Source organism: Kryptolebias marmoratus, linkage group LG14, assembly GCF_001649575.2.
Source record: "Kryptolebias marmoratus isolate JLee-2015 linkage group LG14, ASM164957v2, whole genome shotgun sequence".
Taxonomy (NCBI): Eukaryota; Metazoa; Chordata; class Actinopteri; order Cyprinodontiformes; family Rivulidae; genus Kryptolebias; species Kryptolebias marmoratus.
In genome coordinates this window covers 431,025-441,183 of record NC_051443.1, presented here as the reverse complement: position 1 = coordinate 441,183, position 10,159 = coordinate 431,025, and the positions used below count along the sequence as shown (strand labels likewise).

At 43.0% G+C, this 10,159-nt stretch overlaps 1 protein-coding gene and 1 pseudogene across 3 annotated transcripts in view; both read left to right on the top strand.

The window, feature by feature from the left end:
- Window positions 1-2,948: 2,948 nt before the first annotated feature.
- Window positions 2,949-8,181, top strand: LOC108249874 (annotated as a pseudogene). The gene is made up of 4 exons (XR_005234043.1): window positions 2,949-3,126; window positions 4,204-6,706; window positions 6,784-6,905; window positions 6,981-8,181. The product of XR_005234043.1 is annotated as an acetylcholine receptor subunit delta-like (transcript).
- Window positions 8,182-9,068: 887 nt separating this feature from the next.
- The window catches only part of LOC119617681 (collagen alpha-1(XVII) chain-like), a 10,463-nt gene continuing 9,372 nt past the window's right edge, over window positions 9,069-10,159 (top strand). For both annotated transcript variants that reach the window (XR_005234045.1, XR_005234044.1), the window contains exon 1: window positions 9,069-9,215. The gene's annotated coding sequence lies outside the window, so the exon portion shown is untranslated. The remainder of the gene's footprint in view (window positions 9,216-10,159) is intronic.

The following is a 10,159-nucleotide window of genomic DNA, read 5'->3' as shown; positions in this document are numbered from 1 at the left end:
GTCAGAAGTTTACATAACTCCTAAGAAGAAAAATACAAACAAACAAAAATGAAACTCCTTTTGGGTTCTAACTCTGAAACTGGAGCTCTTTTATTATCGAATGTAACGTAATTTAATGTAGAAATGAATGTTTTTCATTTAATGTAACGTGTTGATGTTTAAATCTCTGAAATAGGTTTTGTGTTTGGTTCAAACTGGGCCGTGTGTTGTCGTCCTGCAGAGTAGAGAAAACAGCTAATCTTCTGTACAGCTGAGGACATTTTATAACTCAAATAAAGTTTGATATAAAATCATCATGATGGGTTTTTGTGTTTTGTTTTAAAACGTAGTGTCATATTTTTTTTAATTGGCTCATGTTTTTTCTTTCCAAAATAGGTTTAACCTTCAATTTTTGTGCTTAAATCCTGCTGAACAAACAGCCTGTAAAGTTTATTTCCATACTTTAGAACTACTCTCAGACACCTGAAGAGAGAACGGGACAAAATACCTGAAACTCTTCACCACTTGGTTTCCTCCTCCTTCTCATCAGGTCTGTAGGTGTCGGGAGAAGGATCAGAAACGTCACAAAGTGGGAACAACTGAAACTGAAGATGTTTTTTTACTCCACTGGTGTAGATTCTCAGTCATCCAGGACGTGGTAAATCCAAAACAGGTTGAAAAACAAAAACAACTGGACTTCTGTTCTGTAGCTGAAGACGTTTGGCTTCTCATCCGAGGAGCTTTTTGGATTTACCATGTCCTGGATGACTGAGAATCTACACCAGCATATTGCCATGCACTTTGGGCAAGACACCCTCAGTCCTGGGGAGGCTGTTTTCATGAATTCATCTATATTATAGATGAATACATGAAAATAGTTACCCCCACTAGAACTACTGCTTGTGTCCATGTTGCTGTAATATAGGTTTGACCAGCAGAGGGCACTCAGGACCTTCATGTCAGCAGCTGACGCATCGGCAGAAGAAGTCTAGTCAGTACGTGATGAAGCAGTAAACCAGTGACGTATTAATGTTGACTAGTTTCACCAGGTGGATGTGTCTTATTAGTCCAGTTTAATAAAACATTCATTTTTCTTCACCTGGTCTAAAGACATGGAAGCTATTAACAAAAAAACGCTTAAATTTTCATGAAAATATATATAAAATGCTTTAAAAATCAGATAAATGAGGCGGGTCTTGTTTGTCCAGTTTAATAAAACAATTCAACGTTAACTCTTGGTCAGAAGTTTACATGACATGGAGGTTATTTAATTGTTCTTTTTTTAAGCATCATTGGTTCAATAATTTGTTGACGGTCCCTAAGTGAACCATCATGTTCAGGAGGAGGGAGACACGGAGGTGGTCTGACCCACATCTCACTGCCAGCACCGGGTCAAACGGCAGGAAGACACCGCTGAGTCCAACCTGGAGTCCCCCTGCTGGTCGGGGGCACTTCTCTTCTGTTTAGGGAGTTTGCAGCTTTTCTTACTGGCTGCTGGTTTTGGTTTTTGCAGCATTGTTCCTTTTTGTATTTGTGTTTTGTAGTTTGCATCCTTCATGTGTTTGCAGCGTGTTCAGCTGTTTGCTGTGGCCTGGCATGGCAGCTACAGCTGGTTGATGTGTTTGTAGAGAAACACTGAAGGAGGATGGAGCTGGGCTCTCTTCTTTCTCCACACTGAGACATGACGTGGTGGACAAGACTAGAAGTGTTAGAACGGATCATTATATTTGCTACCTTTGTGTTGTCAATAAAACTTGTGTTAACAGATCTTTAAAGTAGTGTAGGAATATATTTCTGATCAGTTTGGTGCCAGAACTGTCAGGATTTGGGTTTTCTTTGTGTTTCTTTTTTTAAGGGTTGGATTTGGGGGGTTAGCTCACCAAATGATTCCCGAGCGCGGCACCGCTGCTGCTCACTGCTCCCTCAGGGGATGGGTCAAATGCGGAGAACAAATTTCGCACACTCAGGTGTGTGACAAACAGTGGATCTTTCCTTTCCTTTTTGTATTTAGGGTTCTTGTTTTTTCGTGTTTCTGGTTATCCTGTGTTCAGTTTGGGTTTATTGTTTCTTTTATTTTGTCATTTGGTTGTCCTCATGTTTAGTTTTGTCTCTGTATAGTTTCTGCTCCTTGTGTTCCTGTCATCTTTCAGTTGTCCTCAGCCAATCTCTCGTTTGCCTGCCACGCCCACCTTCACCTGCTCCAAGTTAGTAATCACTCACCTGTGCCCACTTCTCCTAATTACCTGCAGCCTTTAAAATCTGCTCATTTCCCTCATCTGTGAATTTGGATTTTGTCCAGACCCGACACGGAGGAGCTGGTGCAGCACAACGCCAGGCTGCAGAGAGACTCGGAGGAGTGCCAGGCCCTGAAGGGAGCCTCAGCAGGTCAGAACCTTCAGGACATCACAGCAGATTTCCAACCAGGATTCCTCACCTGCTTTGACTAACGGAGGTTCTTTTTTTTCTGCAGGTTTAATGAAAGCGAGCGGCTGCTCGAAGACCTGCAGGCGGCTCACACTCCTCTCAGCAAACAGATGGAGATGCTGAGGAGGAACCACGAGGCTCTGCAGCAGCTGCAGGACAGGTAAAAGACTGTGTCCCTGTCCTCTGCATGTTTGAAGCTAACCGGACTAATCTCTCCTTCAGGACGGCTTCGGCGCTGGAGGACAGAGCAGCTGATCAAATCACTCCAGTCTGACGTACAGAAGAAAAACTGCGACATCACAGGTCGCTGTGTTAATAAAATACTACTTAGAGACGTGTTTTAAACCAGTCAGTTATTTGTAATTTTTATTCTTTTGTTTTCTACCAATAAAAACAAGTGAATTTTCCTCATGCAATGAGCCGTGAGGACTGAAAACGAAGCCACGTCCACAAAGACAGCAAAGTGCTGAACTTGTTCTTCTGGCAGGTCTGAGCTGGAGGAGGAGCAGCTGGAGGAGGAGCAGCTGGAGGAGGAGCAGCTGGAGGAGGAGCAGCTGGAGGAGGAGCAGCTGGAGGAGGAGCAGCTGGAGGAGGAGCAGCTGGAGGAGGAGCAGCTGGAGGAGGAGCAGCTGGAGGAGGAGCAGCTGGAGGAGGAGCAGCTGGAGGATTTTAAGGAAAGAGCTGAACAAAACCGAGCAGGCCAGGAAGGACGCCAGCATCAAGGTAAAAATGAGGATTTCTGCGTTTTCCTTTAAAGGGCAGGTCGGAGGTTGAGGAAAAAGATTCAGAGCTAAAAAAACTTTGCAGTTTTGGATTATTTTCTGCATTTTGTCTTAAAGATAAAAACAAGGATCTCTAGCAGCCAGCTGGACACATAGATAATAAAAAGACAGTCTCTGTCACCTCTTATCATTATCATTTTTAATTTTAAAACCTGAAGTTTTTTACATGAAGTCATAATTTAGCCCAGTCTTAAAGCTGCTTTGTTATCAGTTTTTTTTCTCAAAATAAACTCTGCGTTAGATTGAAGGGGAGTGTTTCTTTAAGGTACCTTATATCAGAGGTCAAGGGTCATCAGGACCATCCAGCATGATGCAGATCATCAGTTTTACAGGTATGGAGCTAAAGTTTGGTGTGGTAGTAGCTGAGTCATCCTCAACACATGCTCCAAACGCATAACGTTTGTTTTAAAGTTTGACCAAAATGACGACTATCCCCTCATTTTTCAACAAAAGATCTTTGTTTAAAACTGGCATGAAAGGCAGCGGGCAACATGCATTCCTCTAAATAACTGAACCAGATTCTCTGTTGGAAATGCTAATAAATGAAGAACTCAGCCTGAAGCATGTCTGCAGTCCGTTCAGTGACGATCCTGGAGCTGCAGACGAGTCAGCTGGAGGTCTGGCTGGAGGAGCTTAAAAACACTCTGCCATGATCCACAGCCTGATCAGCGGCAAGATGGAGAGCGACGTCAACCTGTCGCTCTGAGCCTCCGCGGCGAAAAGGAGGATTTACAAACACTTAATGATCTGTTAAGTCATGAAATGTTTGTTTGTTTTTTTTTGCAAGTTTTGTTTGTCTAACATTTGTGTCAAGAATCTCAATAAAAAATAAAGAAAATCAGAAACTAATCATTGGATCTGATCAACCTTTGGACTCAACTCAAGATGGCCGCCTTATCCAACACAACTAGTTTTACAGATATTGAGCTAAAATTAGGTGTGGTAGTAGCTGAGTCCTCCCCAAAACAGACTCTGACCCTTTTCATCTTGAGCCGTTTCTGCTCCTTTTTCCTTCGAGGCCCACTCTGAGGTTCTGGACCGAGTCACGGGCTTCAGCTGATCCCGCAGGTCTGGATTGTAGCACCACCAAAGGCTCACCTGATGCGTGGCGCTCTCCTCAACGTCTCCAACATGGCTGAACGGCTCTGAGGTCCACCGGTCCCTCGTCCAGCCTAGATGCTCCCTGGCCTGAAGGACATCCACGTCTTCCAACCTGCTGCTGACCTGCGTCTGAGAACATCCTGTTTGAAGCCTCGTCTCATGATGTCAAAGTGTGGACGACATGAAGCAGGAACATTATTGGATGAAAGTCATGCAAGTTGTTTAAAAAGCACTGAGACCCTGAACAGCTGGATGTGAGCGTTCAAAGGGTGACAGAAGATCTCATTAAGGTCACAAAAAGCCAAATAACTTTTTGTGAGTTGTGTATATGTTTTTCTCCCTCAGCAGCTGACTGTAAATGTGATAAAACTTTAAATTTCATGACAGATTTCAGACAGAAACCACACTTTCTTATTATTCTGTTATGAAAGTTTTCTTCACATGTTGCAGAAAACGTTTCTTGTCGTGGTTCTGAAATTAAAGATGTTTGTTTAGGAGCCACGGGTTTCGGAGCCTGTCTTGGGTGAAAACTCTGGCATTAAAAGCTGGCGGGTGATATGCATTCCTTCACTGAACCGGTGCAGGTTTTCCCCCACAGGTAGCTGTGTCCTGTTTCAGTGGATTCAGTGTCCGCTCACGGCTGAAGTCCTGTTTACTTCCTGTCCCGAGGCGAGCAGCTGTGCTCGGTTTTCTATTTTCTGCTAGAGTTTCTGCAGCTGCTGCCCGTCACTCAAGGATCCGACAGAAGGTCAGGTCGAACCAACGTTCAGACATGGAGGTAAAGGTTCTGGTCTCTGTGTTCCTGCTCGCTCTGCTCTCCAGCGGTGAGTTTAGCTCTGATGTTGTTTCAGTGTTTCCAGGCTGTTCACTGTCTACAAACTTGGGTAATTCTGTGCGTCTGTCAGGAAACAAATGCGGATTGTTTTGTTCGTTTCGTGCCTCAGTGTCTCTGCAGGAACGAGGAGGAGCATCTCATCAACTACCTGTTCAAAGAGAAAGGCTACAACAAGGAGCTGCGGCCCGTCGAACGGTAGCAGGATGTCGTTGAAGTTTATCTCGCCCTAACTCCGTCCTACCTCATCTCCCTGGTAAAAACACAATGACATGTTTCTGTTTTCACATCCTACAAATGAGTCTGAATGAGGCCAGGCTGCAGTGAGGGAAAAGGGAAAATATTGGTTTCTGCTGTAAATGAGTCCTTAAAGACAGTGTAGTGATCCGGGCATAAAATAGTTTTAATCTACTTTTCAATCAAAAACTTCTAACAAGTACATCTTCAGAAATAATCCCTTAAATTTCCTTTAGAACTGACTATTTTTCTCCTCTTTAGATATATGGCTGGAATACCCAAACCGGTGCTCTCGTGAACAAAACTTTAAAAAATGTCAACAATCTACAGATCATTTTGAAGCTTTAGAGACGGAGATTTTAAAAATATTAACTGTTTTAAAAAAAAAACACCGCATTTCTGTCTCTGAATTCATGACCCTTTACCATAGAAATGTCAAACTGCACAGCAGGACACCTCATAAATCGAGGATAATCCCTTTTGATTTCAAGATCATTGGGTCAAAGGTCAACGTCACAGGTGACTCCTTTGTGAACACCTTGTCTGTGCTGAGTACCACAGAAATATCTTGAGAATGTTCCTACCGATGGAAGCATCGTGTCCTGTTGGCGGTTCTCGTGTTTCAGTCTAATCTGCGGTTCTTTGACGGACTCTGCTGTCCTGGTGGTAAAGTGACTGTTTGTGTTCAGGTGGTGAGAAGATGACGTTGTCCATCTCTGTGCTTCTGGCTCAGTCTGTCTTCCTGCTGCTGATCTCTCAAAGGCTGCCGTCCCGCTCATAGTAGAGTAGGTTTTCTTTACTCTACTTTTAGCTTCGAAGTTTCCTTCAAGTCTGGAAGCACACACAATGCTAAAACCCATCTGTCTGAAGATCCGGTGGAAGGAAACAGGTTCTGTTCTGAATTAGTGACACATTTCTTTTAAAGAAATATCCAGAAACTGTTCAAAGGTTCCTCAGACTTCACTTCACTTCTCAGGTATTTGGTGTTCATCATGGTTCTGGTTACGGTGGTCGTGTTGAACTGCGTCGTTGTCCTCAACCTGCACTTTCGGGCCCTGAGTACACACATCATGACTGACTGGTAACACAAAGACTGTAACCAAAGTTGATCCTAGAATGTCTTCACCTCAAGCTGTTTGTGTTTTGGTCCAGTTTTTCTTGGAGCGGCTGCCCGAGATCCTGCGGATGTCCCGTCCCGCGGAGGATGAGCCCATGTGGGATGGAGCGTTGCCACGGCGAGCCAGTTCTGTGGGGTACATCACGGCTGCGGAGGAGTACTACAGTATCAAGTCCTGCAGCGAGCTGATGTCGGAGAGGCATGGCTTCACCAAATGGCCCACGCACACCGCAGGTACCCGGCTCCGGCTCGGGTTTATTCCCGTACGACAGGGACTGTAGCTCAGACTGATCAGGCTTCTCTGTGCTCAGTGGTGAAGCCACAGGAGGAAGATGGTGTGACAGAGCAGCTGTACGGAGAGATCAAACCGGCCGTGGTCGAAGCCAACTACATCATCATCAATCACATGCACAACAAGAATGACTACAACGAGGTGAGTGGGGCGCACTCTGGAGGACATTTTAAAACAATGACGGGTCGATGAAGGAAATAAACCCTGTCTTCACAGAAGAAGGACAACTGGAGCGGGATTGTGTGGACTGCCTCTGCCTCTTCCTCATCACTCTGATTATGACTCTCGACACCATCATCATCTTCCTCACGGGAATCTGCAACTACCCGCCTCGTCTGCCCTTCAAAGGAGACCCACACGACTATACAAATAACAGCGCACGGCTGTTGAGGAATTACTGAAGAGTCCATCGACTTCTCTTCCCACGACACTTTTTCTTTTTATACAAGTTGCCAGTCAGGAAGTTTCTGTCAGCCGGGCTTTTATACAACAAGTTGCCAGTTACCAGTCTTTTGGTTTTATCGATCAGAGATCAAACCGTAGGTACGTTTTGCTGACCCTGATCATTCCTTTAACTTCTTTATTCTGGATGAAGTCAGTAACTCGCTCTCAGATGAGTTACTCAGACCCACGAACACAGAGAAACTGTTAAACTTGATTCAAGATGGCCACCACGGCTGATCCACCTTAACAAACACAGAAATGGCTTCAACTCAGCCAGTTTACAGACATTGAACTAGAATTTGAAAGTCACTTTTTTAAGGCTGACGTTGTCTGTCGTAAACAACTCTGATATCTGCCCTTCGGGCCCAGTCCTGGTCTGAGTCGGGCCCAGTCCGGGTCTGAGTGTAAACTCAAAGCGTTTTGGGGTTCAGAGAAAATGAATGGTAATCACTGGATGATCATCCAGCTGATTCAAGATGGCTGTCACAGCTTTTTTTTTGTCATTTATTTATTTTATTATTAATAACAACTTACAGAACATATAAAATATTAACAACAACCATTTCACATTCTTTCCAGATAAAATATTTTGAATATTTTTACCTAATTTGACAATTATTTTAAATCCGAACCTCAGCAATGCCACAGGCTGATTGCCCCCATGCCACGCTGCATTGATGCAGTAATCTGTGCAAAAGGATTCCCAACCAAGTACTGAGTGCATTAATGGACATTTTCAAATGTTTGATTTTGTTTTGCTGTTATAATTTTTTTTTTTTTACTTGGTCTGAGGAAATATTCTAATATTTTGAGATAGGATTTTTGAGTTTTCTTAAGCTGTACGCCATAATCAGCTATATTAAAACAATAAAAGGCTTGCAATATTTCAGTTGATTTGTAATGAATCCAGAATGTATGACATTTCATGTTTTTTAATTGCATTACAGAAAATAAAAAACTTTATCACAGTGTTCTAATTTTCTGAGACAATCCTGTATAACCGAGCTGATTTTAGCCTGACAACTGTTGTAACATTGTAATTCATTGATTAAAATGTAAACTTAAAAGAAACTGTTTTTAGTTAAAATCATATTAGATAACATAAGTTCAATTGTGCAAACATAAATTACAGAACAATTCACAATTCATCCACATCTGCTGAGCTGAAAACAAGAAACACTTCAGTTTATTCTCTTTATTCCAGCATCGACGCGTCCCTTCAGTGCTGCAGTCTGGGTGCTGTTTGGAACTATTCACAGCTTTTAAAAATATTCATCTTTACTGACAAACACAATACAGAACCGAACTGTTGGCAGCTGCATGACCCACGTGACTTCTGCTTTCCATTCTTCCTATAGAAGCCTGTGGGCGTTTCTACAGCTTTTGTACCTAATTACAAAAATAAAAGGCGAAGAAAAGGTGTTTATATCCTATCAATTAAACGATTTTCCTGAATAACTGAAATAATCTCAGCTGGATGGAGCTAACACTGAAGATGCCAGCTGACAGCAGCATAAATGAGGCAGTGTCTGAGTCAGCTGCAGCTGACTTGTTTTTATTTAGAGCTTTATATTCCTGTAAAGCTGCTGCAAACCAAACACACCAAATTCAAACTTTCTTCAACAATCTTTATATTGAGGAAAATGAGCCTCATATTTGATGAACACTGCCACCATTATCCTCCCTGCAGAGTGAACATTAAAAATCCACACATAAGGGATACAGTTAGAATTAATATTACTAATAATAGGATGATTAAACACGTTTCACCATGACAGTTCATCTCCTGAGGTATTATATTTACAGCAGGAACTATAATAACTGGAATGAACTTCCGCCTCTGTTTCTCTGCTTCAGTGTCGCCCCCTGCCGGCTGGACTGAGAACTGCAGAGTCTGAGTGGAGCCGTTTGTTTTTTAGACCGAACAGAACCGAACCAGAAACCGAAAGTGTTTCAGACTCCATTTTAAGGCGGAGGGACCACGAAGACATTTAGAGACCGAGTCTGGTGAGTTTTAAAAGTTTATAAAATAATATTTTTCTGACTCGCGGAGGGTTTGTGTGTGCGTGTGTGTGTGCGTGCGCGCGCGCGCGTGTGTTGTTAAGGACAGATAAAAACTCCCAAAATACTGAAACACCTGCTCTCCGTCCTCACACGGGATCAGGAAGATGCTCGGAGGAAGAGAGTCAAAAACAGCCAAGAGTCCGTCTTAAAATCAAAACACATTTATTCACTTTCAGCGCTGAAAGGGAGACCCTTACCGGAGTTCAGAGCACTCAGCCTATGTCTCAATCTAACTTCCTGTTCGATGTACTTTTGGTACTCGAAAAGCAAAACATCAGTCCCATCTGGTATTTTTCCATGTCACGTGTTCTCTATGATCTGCTATTATCCTTTACATTGTTTCTGGGCTCTGAACTCTGGTAAAAAGAAACTTCATGGTCTTACATTTTATATAACTTTTATATAACATTTTATATAACTTCATAGTGTGTGTGCGTGTGTGTGCACTGGGTTTTATAAACTGCGCAGTCACTTGGATCTGTTCTGTTCTTCATGTCGGCTCAGATGTTGTTACGGTTCTTATATTGGTGCAAAATAAACAAATAAACAAACTTAATAAATAAATAAATAAATAAATAGAAACCAAATAAAAACTCGATTCATTGAACGTTAAAAACACCAAATACTTCCAAATTAGGTCAAAGGCCCAAACGGTTGTTGTGACGTCATCTGCATACAATGCGTGTGTCCCAATTCAGCGGCTGCATCCTTCGAAGGACCCGGCCTACCCGGTATATGTAGGCCGGGTCCTTCGAAGACCGGGTAGACAGGAAGTCAGCGGTTGTGAATTGAGACGGTCTAGCCTTCAGATTTACCTCGGAGTACGTCCTGTCGCCTAGCAACCGTAACAGTGCGCAAACGGAAAGAGCGAAAATGGAGACAGAAAT